The sequence below is a fragment of the Mus musculus genome, chromosome 1 (assembly GCF_000001635.26).
Source record: "Mus musculus strain C57BL/6J chromosome 1, GRCm38.p6 C57BL/6J".
Classification (NCBI taxonomy): domain Eukaryota; kingdom Metazoa; phylum Chordata; class Mammalia; order Rodentia; family Muridae; genus Mus; species Mus musculus.
In genome coordinates, this window is record NC_000067.6 from 31,645,973 (window position 1) to 31,657,085 (window position 11,113).

Here is an 11,113-nt window from a genome sequence, read left to right on the forward strand (position 1 = left end):
TGCAACTGTTTTTCTTGTCAGCTTATGTATAAATGAGCATGCAAAGATTCACTGCTATTGCTAGGAACTTATTTTAATGTGCATCGAAAATTGATTTTCTTGAAAACACATTTATTCTTAGTCATTACTAGGTTAATAAACATAAATTTTGAAACTCAAAATTGGCAAATTGAAAGATTTGTTTGTCTAAACTTTTGATTAAGTGATTTTGGACTGAATGTTACTGTTTATATTTCAAATGTATTTTAGTGTGCTATTGAAGAATAAAATAATTCAATATCAATTATGAAAGTTTTATGACCCCAATAGAAATTTAGTTTAAATTTAGTCACAAAGATACTTTATTTATTTATTTATTTATTTATTTATTTATTATTTTCACTTGTTTTTCCTAGTTTATATCTAATGACATGAAAATCTATGTTAAGTTCAAACTAGCCAGATGATATTAGCACACAGCTTAATGCCTCCTTAGAAATTTAAATACCCTCTTTAGACTCATAAATACCTACAGGCTTAATTAAACTGTCTACTACAGAACATAATTTAATTATTATTTGTATTTTCTTTTTATCCTCAAATGGTACATCAGGTGGAATTTCATGTGTCAGTTGAATTTCATAAGCTCCAACTTCTATCAGGTTGAATTTCATCTGTTAGTAAGTAGCTTGTGCTATATAACAAACTTCAACAGTCAGTAATGTGTAAACAATAAAAATTTATTTCTCACAACCTTGGGCTATCAACTCTAAGATCAAAGAGTCAGCATCAAGTGTTTTTACTCACTGTCATCTAGTAGGCCACAGAAAGACAAAGACCCATACTCTGTCTTCACCAGGCAGAAAAACAACAAAGCAGAGAGCATAGTGAATAGTGTGGTAACATCTTTTTTTTTTTTTTATCAGTATTAATCCATTCCTGATAACAGACCAGAACACTTCAATAAGACCAACCTCCCAGCACTGTTACCCTGGGTCTTTAGTTTTTGATGGTTGATCCTCATTGGGCTTTAGAATGCTCTGGATGAAATGGCCCTTTGGATGAGTCTCTGATCATGCTTCTAGAAAACTGTGACTGAGGACAACCCACCCTTGAAAGTGAGTGGTACTATCTCAGCCACTGAGGTCGTAGAGTGGATAAAATGGAGAAAGTGGACTGAAAGTGAGAATTCTTCTTCCTGTACTTCCTGTCTAAAATACGACCAGTGGTCTCCTGCACCCATCACCATGATTTCCGGCCATGATAATATGTATCCTGTTTCATATCATGTACCAAATGCAGTTAGTTACACTTGCTTGGCTCAGGAATGAGAAAAGTAAAGCAGTGTGATTTCCAAGACCTAGTGGCTCCATTCTATTCCCTGCAGAGCCCTAGATTTAACTAGTTTAACATTGTAAACATTCAATGTATTCAGATATTCATAGTAAGTTCTTGGTTTGAATAGATGGGGAAAACATGTCAGAGAGGTGCCAAGAATAAATAGGTTGTATAAATTGCTTGAAAATGCTAATGAAGTTAGTATGTTCTGTTTCATTATCAGCTTCAGTGAAACCACACAGTGATCACTCCTATAAGTCCTCAATTTGTATGGTTACTGTAATATGTAAGACATTTATAATATAAATGCTCTACTTACCTGCCTAAATGTCATCAATAGAATATCTCATTTTATAATATGTTGTAATATGTATGATAGAGGTTCAGGTACTTTAATCTGAATTTTTAATAATCATTTGCTCAATATTTACTGCTTCTCTGCTCTTAAGTGAGGCTGTGTATAAAATCACTTCTCTGACATGATTGCTTGATTTCTATCCATTTAAAAAAAACATAAAAGGTACTAAAGAAAAATCTAGAATGACAGAAACTAATATTCTCTCTCATATTGGCATGCGATATATTAAAGAAATTAATTGGATATATTTGATACATATACAGTTCAAGTTTTCTAGAAGTTGATGCCAGAAGGTGGCAATTAGAAGCCAGCCTATGCTTTGTAGAAAACCTGCAATACCAGGTACGTTTTAAGGCAATCTGGGAGGAATGTTGTAAATCACTTCCAAGAAAGTTTCCATATGTAATAAAATAATAATATTTATCATAATAATGATAACTATTTATTGTTCATTAGAAAATCTACATAGATCTATTATGTATTGCCATTGTTGACTTGTATAAGAAAGTGTTGGCAGAGTTTCCCAGTTTCTCAACTGCAAAGATTTCATTCATATTATGAATATGTACCATGAACCAGCTACTTTGAGACTATGAAACATCTTTTGTTTCATTTTTACATTTGACCCCACAGATTTCACATGTGCAGGTAAATATTAAGTATAAAATTTGTGACAGTCTTTGATGGTTTCTTATTTACTTCATTCACTCAAGATTTAAGCACTAACACTGAGAGATGACTCAGCTGTTGGACACTTGCTACTCTTGTAGAACTGGAGCTTAGTTCTACCCATCTCTCTACAAGCATCTATATAGCAACTCACAACTGGCTGCAACTCCAGATCCTGAGTATCTCACATCCTCACTTGACTTTGTGGGTACCAGGCATACACATAGTACACAAACACACACACAAACACACACAGAGACAAACACACATACACACACACACACACACACACACATGCACACACATCATCAAAACCCTCATATATAGAATAAAAAGAAATAAATCATGAATAAATGCTTAACTACTAGTATTCTTTTATAGGGAAGGTCTTCCCCATCGATTATGTATTTATTTGTAGGACTATTTACATCACTGCAACTGTGGTATCATGGATGTTTATTTTATTAATTATAATACAACACAGTTATTTACATTGTGGCTGGACTAATTTCAGTTTTAGTAACCACCCTCTCTTTGAAGGTAGGCTAGTAGGATTTGCATTTTCACATCCTTTGTTACACCCATGTTCATGTTTTGATATCAAAGTTATGGGAGGTAAATATAGAACTTTTTCTGGCCAAGCAGTGGGATCAAGCACTTCATAACATAAATTTACTTCCAGTGCCCCATCCAATGCCCTCTTCTTCCCCCATCTCCTCCATCTCCCCTTTCACCTCCTCCCTCCTCTCCTTCTCCCCCTTCTCCTCCTCCCCCTCCTATTCCTCCTCCTTATCCTCTTGCCCTTTTTTCCTATCACCCTTCTCTTCATTATGTTTCAATTCCTAGATTTAAATTCTAGGTTTCCATAAAACTCTCGAGGTGAAATTTCTTCCAGGCACTTTAAATGAAGAACAAAGAAATAGAAGCATGTTTACTAACCTAGGCCTCTGAGTCCTGGCCCTTCAGCTAGTGTCAGGGATGGATTCCCACTTGTGTCATGGGTCTCAAGGTGGGCCACTCATTATTCAGCCACTCCAACAATTTCTGAACCACCGTTACCCCAGAACCAAACAGAGCCAGTAAAGAAAAAAAAAATCATTGAGCATTGAGTGACTCCTAATGGTATTCTGCTATACTCATAGATTGGGGCCTATCCCAATTGTCATAAGATAGGTTTTATCCAGCAACTGATGGAAGCAGATGCAGAGACCTATACTCAAACATTAGACAGAGTTCAAAGAATACTGCTAATGAGAGGAGAAAGAATTTCTAGACAGGTCAAGGACACCAAGAAAACCTACAGAATAAAGGAACCTGGGCTTATTGGAACTCATAGACTGCACTGACAACCAGGAATCCTGCATGACCTGATTTAGGCCCATCACACAGATGTTACACTTATACAGCATGGTCTTCCAGTGGGTCTCCTAACAGTGGGATCAGGAGCTGTCTTTAACTCTTTTGCCTGCTTTTGGGACCCCTTTCCTGGTACTGAATTGCCTTCTCTAACTTTAGTAGTAGAGGATGTGCTTAGTCTTACTGCAACTTGATATTCCATGGCTGGTTGATATCTATGACATGCCTGCTCTGTCCTGAAATAAAAATGGAGGAGAGGTGGATGGAGGAAAGGCTGGGAGAAGAGCAGAGAGGAGAAACTGTGGCTGAGATGTAAAATAATAATAATTATTATTAGCATTACATTATAATAATGTAATATACATTTGTGTAATATATAAGAATTATTATTAATATAACTATAAGAATTATTATTGTTGTTATTATTGTAAAATTAAAAGCAAATAGATAATTCCCCCTCTCACACACACACATATAAAAGAAGCCTGTATATTACTCCACATACAGAGAAATTGAGATTCATGTATCTGTTTAAATGTGTGTATGTGTCTACATGTCTATAAAACATGAGTTGTATCTAATCCAGTACAATGAAGTTGAAAGAAGGTTTGCTGTACAAAATATGAAGTTGGTTTATTTTTCACTCTGATTAATGTATTTCAGTCTATGTGTTTAGACAACTGATATTTGTATGGAAATGCATGTACTTATATCTTCTTAATATTTTACTTTTTACATTCTACTTGTTCTGTCTCCTCTTTTCTTTTTTCCCTCACTTGTATTCTCTCTAAATTTATTAGGGAATATAAAAACTGAAACAAGTAATCTCAGCTGATTATTTTCACCATGTTTTATATATACACATTTATAGCATGCCTTTTTAATTTGTAGAGAAATTTTAATCCAGCAGCATATCTATTCAAGCAAGGGATCACATCCAAGGACCTAGGTATATGTGATCTGCTGGAATAGAAACATGCCACCTGTACATATCTTTAATCCAAAACAATGACATCAGGGGCAGACAAATCAGAGAAAGAGGTGACATAATGAGTCATAGAAAGGATATGCCCAAATCTAACAAGAACAGAGGGACAACTTAAGAGAGCAAGAGAGAGAGAGAGAGAGAGAGAGAGAGAAGGGGGAGAAGGAGAGAGAGGAGGAGAGAGAGAAGAGGGAGAGAGAGAAGAGGAAGAGCGAGAAGAGGGAGAGAGAGGGAGAGAGGGAGGAAAGAGAGAGAAGAGGGAAAGAGAGGAGAGGGAGAGAGGAGAAAGATAGAAGAGGGGGAGAGAGAGAGAGAGGAGAGGGAGAGAGGAGAAAGAGAGAAGAGGGAGAGAGAGGGAGAGAGAGAGAGAGAGAGAGAGAGAGAGAGAGAGAGAGAGAGAGAGAGAGAGAGTTTGTTTTACTAGGAAAGTTATACAAAAATAGGGTGCAGGTAAAGACAGAATGGGCCAAAGATTGAGAAGGAGCCAGACAACAAGAACAAATTTCCAGAGTTCATTTGAGGCCAAACATAACAATTAAGTGAGAGGCCAAGAGAAGCCACATTGGATCAGTGCTTGAGGAGGAGTTTAAACCAGAATTACTGAGTTGAACTAGCCAGCCAAAGTTCAGAAAAAAAAACCAAACTACAAAGGGTGAGTTTATTCAGCAGTAAGCCTCTGAGAGGACAATCACGTCTAGTAAATAAAAGTTACTGTTGCATGGTTAAATCAGAGTCTTTTTTACAAATACTGCATTTTTTTCAGATTCTGTGCAAGAACCTTACACCATTATAGTCCCAATGTGACTTGACCTCCATTCTGATGTTACAGTAACTTTATTTTTACATATGCTTTAAATAAATAATATATTGTTTCTGCTTCTACTTTAAATAGATTTAAGAATAATTAAAGCAAAACAGTGAATTATTTTTTTTAACTGCTCTTTATTACATTCACAGCTCTCCCAATCTTGAGCTGATAAGGTCTTTCCTCTTGTTTTTTTTGTTTTTTTGTTTTTGTTTTTGTTTTTTTTTTTTATGTCTGAAGAACTTTTAAAATTTTTCTGGGAATGAATGTCTCCTAGTAGTGAAGTTATTTGTTTTCAACTGTATAAGCTTCCTACCTCCAATATAGAATCATGATTAGGCAGAAATTGTTTTTTCAGTATTTTGAGGATACCTACTTCATCTTCTTATTTTATAGGACTTTACAGGACAATGTTCACTCTTTTTCTGCTTGTGACATTTAGACTTACTTAGAAATTTTGCCTTCATAGGTAGGTTAAATATGACAAATCGTGTGTGTGTGTGTGTGTGTATGTATGTTTGTTTGTTTATCCTGTGGGATATTTCTGCATCTTAACAATTTTGATTTATTGGCTGTCATTATTTTGGGGGAGATTTTAAACTAGTGCTAGACTGCATTTTCTTTTCAACTTTTTGAATTTGTTATCTTATTTTATTTATTTATTTATTTATTTATTTATTTATTTATTTATTTTAAACTTCAGATTTTATTCCCCTCCTGGTCCACCCTCTAACTGTTCCACATTCCATACCTCCTCCATACCTCCCTGTCTCCAAGACAATGTCCCCATCCTCACCACTCCCACCCCACCAGAGCTCTAAACCCTGTGTGGCCTCCAGGCTCTTGAGGGTTAAGTGCATACTCCCTTACTAAACCCAGACCCAACAATCCTCTAGTTAATATGTGTTGGGAGCCTCAAATAAGCTGGTATATGCTGCCTGGTTGGTGATCCAGTGTCTGAGAGATCTCTGGGTGCCAGGTTAATTGAGACTGCTGGTCTTCCTACAAGGTTCCCCTCCTCCTCAACTTCTTCCAGCTTTTCCCTAATTAAATCACAGGGGTCAGCAGCTTCTGTCCATTGGTTGGGTGCAAATATTTGCATCTGACTCTTTAAGCTACTTGTTGGAGGGTAGTCATGATAGTTCTCTTTTTGTGAGCACTTCATAGCCTTTGTATAGTGTCTGGCCTTGGGGCCTCCCCTTGAGCTGGATCTTACTTTGGGCCTGTTGCTAGACCTTCTTTTCATCAGGTTCCTATCCAATTCCGTCCCTGTAGTTCTTTCAGACAGGAACAATTAGGGGGTCACAGTTTTTCTTTCTTTCGCTTTGCTTTGCTTTGCTTTGCTTTGCTTTGCTTTGCTTTGCTTTGCTTTGCTTTGCTTTGCTTTGCTTTGCTTTGCTTTGCTTTGCTTTGCTTTGCTTTGCTTTGTTTTTCCAAGATAGGGTTTCTCTGTATAGCCCTGGCTGTCCTGGAACTCACTTTGTAGACCACGCTGGCGTCGAACTCAGAAATCTGCCTGCCTCTGCCTCCCATGTGCTGGGATTAAGAGTTTTGACTGTGGGATAGCAAGTCCATTCCTCACTTGATGCCCTGTCTTCCTGCTGGAGGTGGGCTCTATAAGTTCCCTCTCTCCACTGTAGGGCATTTCATCTAAGGTTCCCTTTGAGTCCTGAGAATCTCTGATCTCTCATATCCCTAGTACATTATGGAGGGTACCCCCAACGTCCTACCTCCTGAGGTTGCCTGGTTCCATTCTTTCTGCTGACCTTCAGGGCTTCAATCCTTTTCCTCCACACAATACCACATCATGATCCCCTCTCTTCCCCTGCCTCCATCCACTTTCCCTCCCAGGTCCCTCCCTCCCTCCACACTTGGGATTGCTTTCTTCTCCCTCCCAAAAGGGACTGAGGCATCCTCACTTTGGCCCTTCAGCCTGTTGACCTTTAAGTACTATGGATTATATCTTGGATATTTTGTCCTTTTTTGGGGGGGGGGCTAATATCCATTTATTAGTGAGTATATACCATGCATGTCCTTTTGTGTCTGATTTACCTCACTCAGGATGATATTTTCTAGTTCCATCCATTTGCCTTCAAACCTCAGGATGTCCTCATTCCTAATAGTTGAGTAGTATTCCATTGTGTAAATGAACAACACTTTCTGTATCCATTCTATCGTGGAGCGTCTGTGTTGTTTCCAGCTTCTGGTCATCACAAACAAGGCTGCTGTGAACACAGTGGAACATGTGCGCCTGTGGCATGCTGGGTCATCTTTCTCTCCTTTTTCTCGTTCTTTTTCTTCTCCTGTGAGAATTTACAACAAATATGTCCAGTAGATCCCAGATGCTCTTCCCAGTCTACCATTTCTCTCACTTCACTTTGTTTCAGTTTGTTAATTAATGGTGAGCTCTCTTTACTTCTAAACACCATTGTCTGCTTCTTGGATTCTCAACGGAATCTTTACTTTTATCCTAGTGTTTCTATTTTACTATCTTTATATTTTTCTTTTTGCTAAATAGTTACTATCAGCTCTCATATAGGATGTTTTTTTTTCTCTTATAAACACAAAGCGAGTAACCAACTCAATGATAAACGGTGTAGATCTCCTGTTAAGTAGTTTCTAATCTGTGCCATATTTGCATAAGTTTATGTTAATTATGTCTGGAGGGTATGTTTATTTTTGTCTAGCAATTAACTTTCTAGCTTTTTGCAGAAGATACACATATGTTGGAAGATTACAGAGACTAAAATTAATCTTTCTGTTTGGAAATTGGTATGTCTTTCATTCTTTTACTCTTCTGGGTATATTTGTATGAGTCTAGTCAACAACTGGAATAGGTTTGAGGCTTTCTGAAAACTTTTCTTGCTGTGGTTACCCAGAGTTCACACTGGATTGAATGTAAGGGCTGAATGCTGCCAAGATTTTCTCAATGTCTGAAGGGCACATTGCTTGGTGACTTCAGAGGCCATCTTTCTCTCAACATCTCTGCCATTATTTATGCTATGACTGAGTGCTTGAGGGGATTATAAAGTTTTATCATCATGATACAATACAGTCTCAGGTTTTAGACCTGCACCTTGTTCCTGATTGTTAAGTAGAATATTAGCACATATACCTGCTTCTTCTCCAAGTTAGGGGTCTGATTATACCCAGCCTCTCTCCTGGTCTTGAGATCTTATTTCATGCTTTCACATGCATTCTTGCATCATCTACAATCTGAGTACTCTACTAGTACCCAGAAGATGAACCAGGACATGACAGAATAAAGGGCTTGCCAAATAGGAGGAAGTGGAATCTGGACAGTTTTCCATGTTGTCCATAACATCTGATTCCCTGACTTCTGTTCATGAGCCCTGTGTCTTGTTCATCAGCCATATTCTACCAGGCAGAATTTATCAGAACTGTTTCCAGGGTTCACTGTGTTGAGTGCATGATGAGATTCTTGCAGAAAAGAAGTGTGGCATACCCCACACTTAGACTTCAGTGCCTCTATACTCATGCAGAAGCCTGCACCTGTCCCCTCACATGTCTCAGCGTCTTATCTTTCTCCCTTGGAGATAATCATTTCCAAATCAGCAGAGCTTGCATCTCATCACCCCTGCCCACCTGCCTTGTACACTGTGATCATCCATTACTTTCCATGAAATTTTCTAGAAACTGAAACTGCATAGATTATACAACTAATTGCGCTTTTTTTTTTCTTTTGAGCTAGGGTAAAAATAATGATCTGTCTACCCCTGAACTTCATTGGTGAAAAGCTACTTTGATTAAATTCAGTACTTGTGTGCTCTGAAACATAGTTCTGATCACTTACTTTGGAATGTCTTTCCATCTCTACTTGTTTTCTTAGATGCTCCACTCCTATGTGGACAGGTTATTTTTCTACCACTTCATTAATATAGTTCTATTTCCTAGCATATAACCAACTTTTTTCTGTGAGCTTTGTTTAATTACTTCCTCTATTCTGGACTCCTGAAGTCTGTCTCCAACTCTACCCACAAATATACTAATATCTATGCCATTTATTCTGGTTGGTTAAAAGTCTTTAGTATTTTTTCTTCCCAATTTCTACACATGATCCTCCCAACCTCCAAGGCTCCATCTTTCTTTTCTTAATTGTTATTTTTCCTGATTTATTTCACATTTTCTTCTACAGTTTTCCACTGTTTTCTTTTTGTAAATTTGCACACCTCTAGTTTTTACTTTCACCATGGTTTGTTACATATTGGACTCTGTGGTATATCATCTGTATTATTGAATTATACTTTATGGATCTTTGTAGGCAGGAGACAGGAGTATTAACATCAGTATTTTTAAAGGAACAGTAAATAGTACATTTTTGGAACAAGGATAGAAGATTGGTCAGAGTGAAAAGCTGTGTGATACCTTAAGTTACACACATTTAGCATTTCATATGGAACAGGGAAGCTATCATAGCCCCTTTAATTAGTTTTCTAGGGGGAAAAAGTGAGTGAGTCATAAGCATTAACCCAAACAATTGCTGCTACAATCAATTCATAAATATATAAACAAGATCCTCACCTAATAGAGACCTATTCATGAATCGATCATTCTACCTGCATGCTCCAGAGAAGAAGGTGTTGTGCTGTGTTGAACATGGCAATGCTCATTAGCCAAGGATAATTTCTCTGGAGTCACAAACCTGTGATATTTATGTTAAGGTTTTATTTTGCTCTCAGAAGCAGAAAGAATGAATGTTTTTTTATCAAAACAAACAGAATTTGGATGACTACAACACAGTTCTTTTAAGTGTGACCTCAAATCTAAGCCCCCTTTGGATTCCACCGTGCACAAATAATGTCTCCAAGTCACCAGGGTAATGGGAAAAAGTATATATTAACTACCCATAATAAGGAGTAGAGAAAAGGAAGAGAAGAAATATTTAAAACAACTGTTACCCAAATTTTCTCCAATTGTCTATTACAAAATTAGAGATCAAGAAACCTTAGGAACAGAAGCAGAATAAATGTCAGAAAAGCTACATATACTGAGGTCTATATTTTCCAATGCAGAAAGTGAAATGTGGAAAAATTCTGAAAGAAGTAACTTCTCTTCAGAGTTTACAAAAAAATCTAGGATAAAATATTGATAGTGTTGTAGGAAAAATAATCAGCTTAATGTAGGTGCTACTAAGCTATCATTCATTTTTAAAATATGGAATGCTTCACAAATTTGCAGACCATCTTTGATCGGGAACTGCTCTGATCTTATCTGTATGGTTACAATTTCAGAATTTGTGCTGAAGAAATGAGCTCCAAAGTTATTTTTTAAAAATGAAGGCTAAATAATAAATGACAAAATTTCTACCTTCAGTCATAGACCATTCTGGAAAGAAATGCAGAAGAATAACTACAGATGAAAAATGAAACACTAAAGTATATAAAGAAGAGAGTTTGATAAGTAGTCAGTGAATATACAATAAATTTATCTTTAGTTATATTTGCCTGATCTGAAGTATGACTCTATGAAAATTATACATACTATGTATTTCACCATACATTATCATGTTCTTATAGACTTATAACTGATGTTAATTATGACATTGAGTCAAAGGAAATAGAGCTAGATTAGCTTTAAGTTTGTTTTTTTTTTAAATATGAGT

General features: G+C 36.8%; 1 non-coding gene across 1 annotated transcript; it reads right to left on the reverse strand.

Moving 5' to 3' along the window:
- Positions 1-10,659: 10,659 nt before the first annotated feature.
- Gm23032 lies at positions 10,660-10,766 on the reverse strand. Its single transcript, XR_003949215.1, has one exon. It is a non-coding gene; the product is annotated as a U6 spliceosomal RNA (small nuclear RNA).
- Positions 10,767-11,113: the final 347 nt, after the last annotated feature.